The sequence below is a fragment of the Ursus americanus genome, chromosome 32 (genome assembly GCF_024610735.1).
Source record: "Ursus americanus isolate L20-20 chromosome 32, mUrsAme1.1.p, whole genome shotgun sequence".
Taxonomy (NCBI): Eukaryota; Metazoa; Chordata; class Mammalia; order Carnivora; family Ursidae; genus Ursus; species Ursus americanus.
In genome coordinates this window covers 29006767-29019060 of record NC_142158.1, presented here as the reverse complement: position 1 = coordinate 29019060, position 12294 = coordinate 29006767, and the positions used below count along the sequence as shown (strand labels likewise).

General features: G+C 46.0%; 1 long non-coding RNA gene across 1 annotated transcript; it reads left to right on the top strand.

The window, feature by feature from the left end:
- Positions 1-896: 896 nt before the first annotated feature.
- LOC148107343 (uncharacterized) lies at positions 897-12294 on the top strand. Its single transcript, XR_015722629.1, has 2 exons — positions 897-3190; positions 9415-12294. It is a non-coding gene; the product is annotated as an uncharacterized LOC148107343 (long non-coding RNA).

Sequence of the window (12294 nt, the reverse complement as noted above, 5' to 3'; positions counted from 1 at the left end):
GCTTCATAGCACCTCCCTGAGGACAGGCTGAGACCCAATTCGGTGGTGCTGTTCGGTGGAAGGCTGATTTCCTGGGCTCAGTCTGGGGGTGATTTGATATAGGATGAATAAATACATGATGATAATCCGGTTAATGGAGTATTACAATGGGTGTCACAGTATGGGTGGAGGGGCGCTTATATGACAACATCAAGTGGAATGATACAAAAATATCAAACTATATGTAGAAAATTATCAGAGTAAAATTCTCTAAAATGTTAACGGTAAAAATAAAACAAAACAAACCACAAACAAAAAACCCAGAGTGGTTATACCATTTTGCACTCTCATCAGTAAAAATGAGATTTCTAGATGCTCCGTATTCTTACCTTACTTGATATCATTACTGTTTTAAAATTTCATTCTAGTAGGTATGTAATAGTACCTAATTCTAGCTTTAATTTGCATATATCTGTTGTATCAATCTGATGATCGAATCCTTTATGTGCTTATTGCTATTCTTTCAGTCTACTTAGTTCCATTTGTGCATATGTCTATCCTTATCGTGATATCACATTGTATTGATTATTGTACTTGTAATAATCCTGTAATGAATCTTCAAGTTAAAAAAATTTTTTTTAGGGGCGCCTGGGTGGCACAGCGGTTGGGCGTCTGCCTTCGGCTCAGGGCGTGATCCCGGCGTTGTGGGATCGAGCCCCACATCAGGCTCCTCCGCTATGAGCCTGCTTCTTCCTCTCCCACTCCCCCTGCTTGTGTTCCCTCTCTAGCTGGCTATCTCTATCCTGTCGAATAAATAAATAAAATCTTTAAAAAAAAATTTTTTTTAATAAAAATTTTAAAAAATAAAATGTTAACAGTAGCTATTTCCGTATATTTGGGGTGCCATTGGCTTTTTTTCCTCTTTAGTTGTCCAACAGGAAATACAATAGAGGAAAAATAGTTTTAAAGATGATCGGCTAAAACGTGAGGGGTGAGGGGCCAAGCCTCGCCGAATCGCTCAGGCCTTCCCCGCGGCCCCGGACGCCATGCTTCCGGTCCAAGCCCACACCAGCCGCGCTCTCCAGGCGTCCTACGGAGCTGCCCGCCGAGACGCAAGGTCCTCCGCGCAGCCTAGAGAGGACGCGGAAGCTGGCTGGGGGCGGGGCCCGAGGTTCCTGCGGGCGCGGGGTTGACCAACGGTGCAGTTTCCCCTGTCCCGTGAGGGTAGGGGGCAGGTGTGCTGCTGCGGGCGGGCGTTCTGCGTTTTTCCTCTGCTCTCACGTTTACCTCACCTAGCCGAGCCGCCAGCGCCTGAGGGGAGTGGGTGCGGGTCCCGAGTCCTCCGGAGGGGGTCGACGCCAGCGGTGTCTCTCCTTGTGCCCGGGTGGTCGGCTCGGTGTCCCCCGACCGTCTCTTCTCAGGCGCGTCCATCCCCCACTCTTCGAGTTCCCAGCCCTACTTCTCCTTCGAGGGGCAGGTGCTGGGACGCCCCTGGGTCATAGTGGACAAACTTCCCGTGGCCAGGGCCGGTGACCTTCGATGATGTGGACGTGGGCTTCAGAAACCAAGAGTGCAGTCGCCTGGACTGGCCTGAGAAGGCTCTTTACCCGGACGTGCTATTAAAGAATTACGGAAACGCCATGACACTGAGTAAGAGCGCTACTGTGACCCTCAGTCGGCCCGCCTGGAAGGCTTAAGTGCAGTTTCTCGCTAACTGTGGGTCTTTCTCCGCATTTCCCTTCTCGTGCGTTGTGGAACCTTCGGGGTCTGGAGAGCCTCCCGAGCTTCGGACTGTCCGAGTAGCAGAGCTCAACCTTCTGTTTTTGGTTTTTATTTCAATGTTTATTTCTTATTTATATTACTCACCTATTTATTTTAAAGATTGATTTATTTGAGAGAGAGAGAGAGAGAGAGAGCGCGCGCGCGCGCACGAGTGGGGGAAGGGCAGAGGGAGAGAATATCCAAGCAGACTCCCGCTGAGCGCCGAATCCCACGTGGGGCTCCATCTCCTGAGCCATGAGATCATGGCCTGAGCCCAATCCAGATGCTTAACTGACTGAGCCACCCAGGCGCCCCTATATTATGATTTTTATGCCAGAGGAAAGGCTTGGACTTTGCGTGTCCCTTGGTTTGAAATGTCCCTTATTGGTATGGCAGGCGCTCTTCTGGTGCACGTCCTAATTCCCAGTATTTTGACAGCCTTGAAGTGCTGCTGGGCCCTGAGGCAAGATACTTCTTTTTCTTTCTCTCTCTCTCTCTCTTTTTCTTTCCTAAATAAACTCTGCCTCCAATGTGGAGCTCGAACTCACAGCCCCAAGATCAAGAGTTGTTAAAGTGGGCAGTTTTTTTGAGCATTCGGAATTCTTGCCTTTCTCATAGCTAGAGTTCTGTGTAAGCAGCCCCCACAGCAGGATCCCAGGCCTGGGACTGACTGGTAGCTTTCTAGGGGGGCTGCCCACTGCCACTGTCTTCTTTTCATCCCAGACACACACAAAAGATTTGCGAGACAAGGCCCATTCAGCCCTCAGAGTATATTCTGCCCCTCAGAGCATATTTCTCCAACTTCTCCCCAAATACAGGAAATTAGTTTTTAGTTCCTTTTGTCACTGTAATCCTGTATCAGAATGTTTTAATTAGATTAAATTTGGAAGGACATTCAGGTAGAAGATTCCCATCTGGAGTTTGCCAGCCCCCCACGTTTTGTAGTTAGTGTAAGCGTTGGAGAAAGTATGTATGAATGGGAATTGAAATCTACCCTTGATTACAAAAGGGTGATAGAAAAGAAATTCCCAGGGTATCTGGAAAACCAGAAACACAGACCAGGCTTTCTACCCATTTTCTGTATTTCTGTGGTGATCCTCAGAAAAACTTATCTGAGAAGTATTTTTAGGTTAGAGTGGACAGCAAGATATTGGGAGCTGGGAAGTCTACAGTTGGTCACGGGAAAAGAGGAAAGAAGGACGTAAATGGCATATCCAGAGTCAGTGGGTAGGAGCCAAGGGGCAGGAACGAGGAGGACAGTTAGCCCGCCTGGAGCCATGAAATTAGGGGGCTCATCAGCAGAGAGTTGCCCTCATACCCTGATTCCTTAACGTGTGGATCCTTTTTCTTGCCCACAAATAGGATTTTCAGTCTATAAAACTGAAGTGATAAGCCACTTGGAAAGTGGGGAAGCCTTATGTATCTTGGCTGGACAGAGAACCATAGCCAGGTGAGTGCAGGAAGGCCTTTGGGACCCCTGTCCTGCTCTGCAGTCAGCTTGCACCCATTATGGTAGGAATGCTAAACGCTTGTGAATTCTTTTGTTCAGAATACAGGTTCATTCTAGTTGGTTTTCTCCTTCTGGTTTATTTTATTTATCTATTTTTGGTTTCTTTTACTATTACCAATGCCTATCCACGCCTTTTCTCTCAGGTCTGAACTGTGGTTCAGAGTCACTGTGAAGGAAGGCTTAAGATGGATTTCTTCCCACCCTCCTCGGTTCCCAATGGACTTAGGATTTCTGAGTGAGCAGAATGTAGTAGCATTTATAGGGTTTTTTTCCCCCATGTTATTAATTAATTAATTTATTTTTATTTTTAAAGTAATTTCTGTGTCTCCCTGGGGCTCAAACTCACGACCCTGAGATCAAGAGTCACATACTCTACTGACTGAGCGAGCCAGGTGCCCCTAATACTTACAGTTTTTACATGTTCTGTTTAGAATTTGCATTTTCATTTTTCTTTGGAAACAGAGGCAGAGTAGAGAACGGGACTTTGGATCTGGACCCCCTCAAATTCTCAGAACCCTCATGTTCAAATAAGCATCAGTCTGAATCCAGTGGCCCCTCTTCTAAGTGGACTGAGAAAAGGTATCTGGGCGATGGCAGTGGGACCTCCAACCCTCCTTCCTCACCTCTGTCCCCTTAGTGAAATCACTCCTGTTCCCCGGGGAACAGGAAGAGGACTGGAAAGTTACCTTGACACGACAGACTGTTTTGCCTGTAGAAGGTGAAGACCTTCCCTGGTTGCTCGAAGGCCCAAGAACCCAACCCTGTTCTACTCTCCTGGTTGCTGGGGGTTGGGCCCTGGCCCCAGTGCAGGGTTGATGCACTCCCTATCACCCAGACAGCTTGGCTCAGTCCTCTTACGATTTGCTAAAGGCAAAAAGAATAACTTCAGCCACCAGACATTGAAACAGTTGGAGCTTTATTGCTGTTAAGTTAAATATTTGATTATCAAATTCTGTTTAAAAACAAAATCCAATAAAGCCAGTGTTTTGTTTTTTTTTTAAAGATTTTATTTATTTATTCGACAGAGATAGAGACAGCCAGCGAGAGAGGGAACACAAGCAGGGGGAGTGGGAGAGGAAGAAGCAGGCTCATAGCGGAGGAGCCTGACGTGGGGCTCGATCCCACAACGCTGGGATCATTCCCTGAGCCGAAGGCAGACGCTTAACCACCGTGCCACCCAGGCGCCCCAAAGCCAGTGTTTTTATTCATTTTTATTTCCATGCTCTGATGATTAGACGAGGTTGCTAATAATGATCCTCTCCTGGCTTAAGAATGAAAAATCACACCTTCCAAAAAACCTAGCATATCTATTTAAGTAGTGCTACAGGACTACCAATTATTATTATTTTAAGGATTTTATTTATTTAGAGCGAGTGCATGTGAGTGGGGGGAGGGGCAGAGGGAGAGAGAATCCCAAGCAGACTGAGCTGAGCACAGAGCTGGTTGCCGGGCTCTGTCTCACGACCCTGAGATCATGACCCGAGCCAAAATCAAGATTTGGGACGGTCAACTGACTGCACCACCCAGGTGCCCCCCAGGACTACAAATTATTAAGTAAGTAATCAGAATTAGAGACTTTAAAGCCTTTAAAATTTATAGACTTTAAAGATCACTTTCCCAGGATGTATTAACAATGTCTGAAGTCTAGGAGTCTCGAAAGACTCCTTAAAATAACCTTAATAAGGGGCGCCTGGGTGGCTCAGTTGATTAAGTGTCTGCCTTTGGCTCAGGTCATGATCTCAGGGTCCTGGGATCAAGCACCCACTCCCCCCACCCGCCTTGGGCTCCCTGCTCAGTGGGGAAACTGCTTCTCCTTCTGCCCCTCCCCCCTGCTCGAGCACGCTTACTCGCTCTGTCTCTCAAATAAATAAAATCTTTAAAAAAATAATAACCTTAGCAAGAACACTTTTGGGACTTTGAATGGTGCTTGCTTTTCTGCAGCTGTAGGAGAACAGAGAAATATTTTTCCCCCTGATCTTGCTGAGACATTTTCACCAGTAGTCAGGGAGTTCTGTAGTTTCAAAGCCAGACTTGGAATTCTGTTCATTAGTACAGGAGGAGGAAAAAGAGAGGCAAATTTGAGAAGCTAAAAATTCACAACATAGGAAGAGGGCTGAATAGGATAATTATCTGACAGACCATGGGAATGTAATGGAGCCCTGTTTCCCATCTGTAGAATTGGAAGATACTTGTTAGGTAGAACGCACATCAGTTTTCAGTCCCAGCTGGTGTCACCCACGGACATGGTCTTGGGCCTGTAATCCTGGCCTCTTGTCATTACTGCACGAGTGGCTTCTGAGCCAGTGGCTGACTTGTAACCTCTGGAGTCCAGTGAGGAAAGGGGAACAGAGGTTCACGGGTGGCCCAACCCCTGACCCCGCTGAGTCCAGGTGGAGCCGCTGCACAGAATAGCTCCCTTTCTCCTTCCTTGAGGCTGGTGTGGTATCAGGGGTCTAGGGAGGAACCAGTGACTGGGAGATCAGCTGATCTCTACTGCCTTTCCTTCTGCACCACTTCTCACCGTATCAGCTCTGGGAACCGGGGCCCTCATCCTGGCTGTAGAGCCTGTCGGCTTTCAGTCCAAGGATTCCAGAGAGGGAGATCCCAAACTTTTGTGGGGAGTAAGCCCTTGAAATAGGCCTTCTGGGTTATTTACTAGTACACAGTGGTTTGAAAAGAGTGGTTTCTTCCTGCCATGTAAGTAGATGGTTGTCAGGTGAAGAGCTGGAATTTACCCAATTTAATTGGGTAGCTGTTTATCCCAATGTGTTTGAGGCATTTCCAGTCAAGACCCGATGTCCCGATGTGATTATTAATAGCATTCCTTTCCACTCTGAGAAATAAGAAGTATCCCCATTGTGACAATAAATCATATGGTCCCTGGAATTCTCGGACAGCTCACATTTGCTGCAGGATTAGTTCCTACTCTCTGAATTCCCTCCCCAGTCGTTCAGACTGGAACCAGTCAGACTAACTTGCCTACAGGCCCCTCAGCTGTGCAGCCCTTGGACGGCCTTTCTTACCCAGGTCGGTCATACGGCCGGTTTCCGTCATTTACACGGCCGCTGGTGGGTGAGGACAGAAACTGTCCATTGCTGTGTGCTTTGACAACGTCCCAGCCCAGCACTGACAGATACTTGAAACCCAGTTGTAGACACCCTGAAGAGAAGGAAGCATTGATGGGGGTGGCCTGTCGTCAACCTGGAAAGTTCCCATCACTTTAAGTTGTGTTCTGTGGATACGGCACAAGCCAGGCAGCCCAGGGTAGATGCGGGCTGTTGGGCCAGGGCCCACTTTTCACAGAAGCTGAGTTGGGGTGCCTGGCTGGCTCAGTCGGTAGAGCACGCAACTCTTGATCTTGGGTTGTGAGTCTGAGCCCCACACTGGGTGGAGAGATTACATAAAAATAAAATGTTTAGGGGCATGTGGGTGGCTCAGTGGGTTAAGCGTCTGACTCATGATTTTGGCTCAGGTCATGATCTCAGGGTTGTGGGATCAAGCCCCGCCTTGGGCTCCGTGCTGGGCATGGAGCCTGATTGAGATTCTCTCTCCCTCTCCTCCTGCTCTCCCCCCACTTGTGTGAGCTTACTCTCTCATAAATAAATAAATAAATAAATAAATAAATAAATAAATAAATAAATAAATAAATAAAATCTTTTAAAAAAATAAATAGGGTGCCTCGGTGGTGCAGCCGGTTAAGCGTCCCGACTCTCGGTTTCAGCCTGGGTTGTGATCTCCTGGGTTGTGGGATCGAGCCCCGCTTTGGGCTCTGTGCTCAGCATGGAGTCTGCTTAAGACTCTCTCTCCCTCTCCCTCTGCTCCTCTCCCCTGCTTAAGCTCTCTCTCTAAAATAAACAAATCTTTAAAATATATATATACATATAAGTAAATAAATGAGCTGAATCGGGGTACTTCTGGGGAGTCCCCCTGTCCAGGGAGCCATAGCACCCCCCCACTTGTCAGATTCCCAGCTGCTGCTTTCACGTTTCCATTTCTTCCCTGGTGCCTAAAGACTTGGGAATTTGTGAACTCAGCTCTAAGTTTCCCTTTCTACCTTTGTTAGCTGTTCACAGTGGAAAGATGGAGAAGCCTGCCGGCTTCCCAGGCTGGCTTTACAAGTAGGGTCACCACAGGTGAGACAGGCCTGGCCTCAGGCGCATACCGCCATACTCGCAAGAATTTCCGAGCTAATAGCTAGCCTTTCCTGAGCAATTCCCACTTGCCAGGGCCTGTTCTAAGCATTTTCATGTCCTGGTAACCTAAAGGTTTCTTTACCTTTACCATTTACAGGTAAAGAAACCACAGACAGGTTAAGTTGCCTAAGGTCATCTGAACGAAAATTGAAAAAAAAAATTGCTGCTTATTTTCTGATTATAGAAGTAATTCTTATTCAGTATAGAAAATGAGAAAAATACTGGGGCGCTTGGGTGGCTCAGTCGTTAAGCATCTGCTTTTGGCTCAGGTTGTGATCCCGGGGTCTTGGGATCGAGCCCCGCATCGGGCTCCCTGCTCAGCAGGAGGACTGCTTCTCCCTCCCCCACTCCCCCTGCTTGTGTTCCCTCTCTCGCTGTCTCGCTCTCTCTCTCTGTCAAATAAATAAATAAAATCTTTAAAAAAGAAAATTTGGAAAATATAGAAAAATAAGACCTAAATTCACAAAACTACAAAATAAAACAAATCATCTTTTAATTGTACCCTGAGACATAACCCCATGCTTAGTAAGGTTCTGCCCCGTTTTTTTCCCTCTTGAGTAGTTTTTTAAACATAGCTGGGATTACTTGATACATCTGTTTTATAACCTGATTTGTTATATGCCCTCTATTTGTGGACATTTTCCTGTGGTAATATCTACTTTTACATCATGTTTTTTAATGACTGCATCGTCTTATACATATGCACTATAATGAATTTTATTCTTAACTGATTCCCTATTGTTGGACATTTATGTAACTTCCAAGCTGTTATAATTAGCCAGCATGTGAATTTACAATGAGAAATATATCTGGCAAGGGAACAAGACTATTTCTGCAAGTTGGGCACACATCTTTTCCCTATAAAAAGGATATGGAAAGTCAAATTATATCATAGAATTTTAAAAAAGGGGCACTGATCTTAATAACCTGCATCAGCAAGCTACGTGGTAGCCTATTAATACACATTTGAAGATGTTTGAATAGGATTGTCTGCATCACAGCTTTCCAAGTTACATCAAAGACAAAGCCCAGATCACGCGAGTCGGGGCCTTCTGATCCTCACCTTCAGAACTAGCCTGAGGTGGGTGGGTGCTGCAGCTGATTAATCTTGTCTTTCCTGCCACTGGTAGGGTCCTAAGTGCCTGCCATCTCATCTCCATGGTCCGACAGCTGAACATTTTACACGGCTGTCCATCATCTACACATACTGCCTCGTCCTCTTTGTCCCCCGTAATTTACATCTCATCGCCTTGCGTGGAGAGAGTCCATGTGTTTGTAACATCTGAGTATTTGATTGATAAAATATGTATTCGCTTTATTTTACTTTATTTTTTAAAGATTTCATTTATTTGAGAGGGAGCACAAGAGTGGGGTGAGAAGGAGAGGGAGAAGCAGGTTCCCCGCTGAGCGGGGAGCCCGATGCGGGGCTCCATCCCAGGACCCTGGGACCATGACTGGAGCCAAAGGCAGACGCCTCACTGACTGAGCCACGCGGGCGCCCGTGTATCCACTTGATACACATAGATGAATGCAGAGATGAGTGGGGGCTTATTCAGTACCCGTTTCTCTTGGAGACATTTGCAAATTGATTTAATGTGTGTCTGTGGGTAATTTTGCTTCAAGCAAAGACTTTGTTTATTGCTATAAACAGTCATTCAAAAAAAATGTCCCCCACACCTCCTATGTGCCAGGTCCTGTTCTAGATGCTTGAGATCATCAATGAACAAAAAAGATAAAAATTCTCCCCCTCACGAACGTGTGTGCGCGTGAGTCGGGTGTGGGCATCATTGCCTCTCACTGGGGGGCATCGACATGCTAGAATCTGCTGAGCCGCCGTCCTGGTACAGTTTTAGTTTAGTGTGAGTTTTGCCAGTTTGGGTTGTTGTGTACACATTTTAACTCAGCTGCATTCAAGAGACAGCTTAAATTTGTGTGTGTGTATTTTAATTCTTGAACCACTCTTACATACAGAGCGTGGAGAGCCGTGCAAGAAGGAAAGCGAGAGGAGGAAGTGCACGCGACAGGATGCTGCGTTGTCTCCTTAAGCGTGTGCGTGTTTGGACATTTTCCCCTTGAAGGAAGGATCCTGGAAGGCCCTGCTTCCTTTAGGTTTGCTGTGCCGGTTCGGGTGTTTCTTGAGCTGCCTTTGAAGTGGTTACATTCCCGTGGGCCTCAGGTGTGACTAGTCTTTGCCTCTTGAGGATCATTTTGTTCTGGAATGTAGCCAAAAGTTACTTAGTAGAATCTGAAAACCAAGGAATTGCTCGCGCCAGTGAATTGATGTTTAGTCAAAAATGTCTGTGATGTGAGCCGGAAGTTTGTGGGACCTTAGGAATCAAGGGTGTGCGAATTATACTCTGACGCCCCTTGTCCTCATGAGTCCAGCAAGGTTGCTTTCACTCGATTCCCTATTCTCATCGGCCCACTCCCACTCCCAGAAGTGGGCAATTCTTTTTTTGTTTTTTTTAAGTTCATTTATTTATTTAAATAATCTCTACCACAACGTGGGGCTCAAACTCTAGATAAGAGCCACGTACGGGCTCTTCCGACTGAGTCAGCCAGGCGCCCCAGCAGTTCTTTATCCTGCTCAATATTATACCTTTTTTTTATTATTATTATCTTGGGTGTACTTTTATGTAGGGTACATGTATTTTCTATCTTTTAAAAACTATTTCTCTTATTATAAAATAAAATTCATGCAAAATGTAAAAAATTCAGCCAATGGAAGGTACAAAGAAGAAAATTAAATTTACTCATAATTCTACCACCTACACTATGAGCATTTTGATGTCTATACTTCTATCCTCTGGATATTTTTTTGTCTTTTAAGTAGGCTCCATGCCCAGCGTGGAGCCCAACACGGGGCTTGAACTCACGACCCCGAGATCAAGACCTGAGCTGAGATCAAGAGTCAGCTGCTTAACTGAGCCACTCAGTCGCCCCTGGACGTTTTTATACGCTTGCATGTACCTACCTATATGAACTTAAAACGGGATGATTATGTATAGTTTATGATCCAGTCACAGTTGACTGTGCTTTTTCTTGCCTAGGGCTTTCTGGTTTTTCCTCTAGTCTGTGCCTCTGGAGAGCTTGCTTCTCAGTAGTAGTTGCATATGGTAGAGGTGGTTCTCTTGTGTTCAGGAAATCTGGAGCAGGCAGTTCCGGGCAGTGTGGTGGCTCCATGATGTCATCAGTGCCCAGGCTCCTTCCGTTGTTTTTCACTATCCTCCTTAGCATGTGGCTTCTTTGAGGTCACATCGTGGTCAAAAGATGGCCACTGTAGCCCCAGCCATCACATTCACATTCCAGGCAGGAAGAAAGAGGAAGCTAAAAACTCCCCTTAAAGCAACACGTCTCAAAACTGTAAACGCATATGTGAACCAACAGGGGGTCTTGTTAAAATGCAGATCCCGATTCCCTAGGTTGGAGGAAATGCCCAAGATTCTGCATTTCTAACAAAGTATCACACTTCTTATTTTTATTTTTTTTAAAGTAATTTATTTATTTGAGAGGGCATGAGAGCGGGAGAGATCACAGAGGAAGAAGGAGAAGCAGACTCACTGCCAAGCAGGGAGGCTGACTCAGGGCTCAGTCCCAGGACCCTGAGATCATGATCTGAGCCGAAGGCAGACACTTAACTGACTGAGCCACCCAGGCGCCCCGTCACACTTTTTTAATAAGAGGACTTGAAAGAACTTTCTGGAAGCCCTGTCTAGTGACTTCCTGGCTTTCATTTCATTGGCCAGAACTGTATCATGTAACCAGCCCTGGCTGTGGGAGAGGCCGGAAGATGTGGCCTTTTTAGCTGGTCACTTTGCACCCTGAATACCGCAAATGTGTTTCTGTAAGTAGGAGAGGAGAGTGGCGTTGGTAAGTGCCTCGCAGCCTCTGACAGACTGCTCAGATCACATTGGAAAAGCTTCTGAAAAGTCCTCTTATTTGTCACAATTCATTTTTGGTAGAAAGTATGATTTCCACTGCCTACCCTTTATAGAAATTTTTTTCAAGGGATGTTCTCAGTGAAACCAGAATAACTTTGTAATATATATGAAGTAATGACCCTTGTCACTCTTCCCAGATGCAAAATCCCTCTACTATGGTTTTCCCATTCTAATTTGTGAAATAAGTGGCCTTTGTGGGAGGGGGCGGGAGGAAGAGATGGGCTAGGGGACTAGCTCTCCTGCTTAGCTTTGCGTATTTACTGTGCCTTTACATTCAGCCTGTGATGCTGTTTTAACTCCAGGTGCAAGTATCTAAGATCCTGTGAGATCTGCCATTATTCCAAAATAAAAAGCTAAAAAATCTCCAAAATCCCAATCCAGCTGTAAACGGTATTTTTGAGACATTCTTGAATTGTAAGGCATTTTCCATGCAAAAAGGTTTTGAAAAGTCTTTAAAAATTGAAAGAGATCCAAAATACATAAAGTACTCCTACCACTAGAGGCACCTGGGTGGCTCAGTGTGTTAAGCGTCAGCCTTCATGCCCCCGGGGTCCTGGGATGGAGCTCCAGCAGGGAGTCTGCTTCTCCCTCTCCCTCTGTCTCTCCTCCCACTGCCCCCCTGGTGCTCTCACTCTCACACACTCTCAAATAAGTAAATGAATGAAGTACTCCTGCAATTAAAAACAAACAACGCCATTAAAAAATGGGCCAAGGACTTGAGTAATAGACATTTCCAGGAAAAGAGGCTCAGCATCACTAATCATCAGGGAAATGCAAATCAAACCTACAGTGAGATATCAGTCTGCACCTGTTACGAGAACTATTACGAGCAAAACAGAACCTGCACATGTTGGAGAGGCTATGGAGAAATCACACCCCTTGTGCGTTGCTGGTGAGAATGTAAAATGGT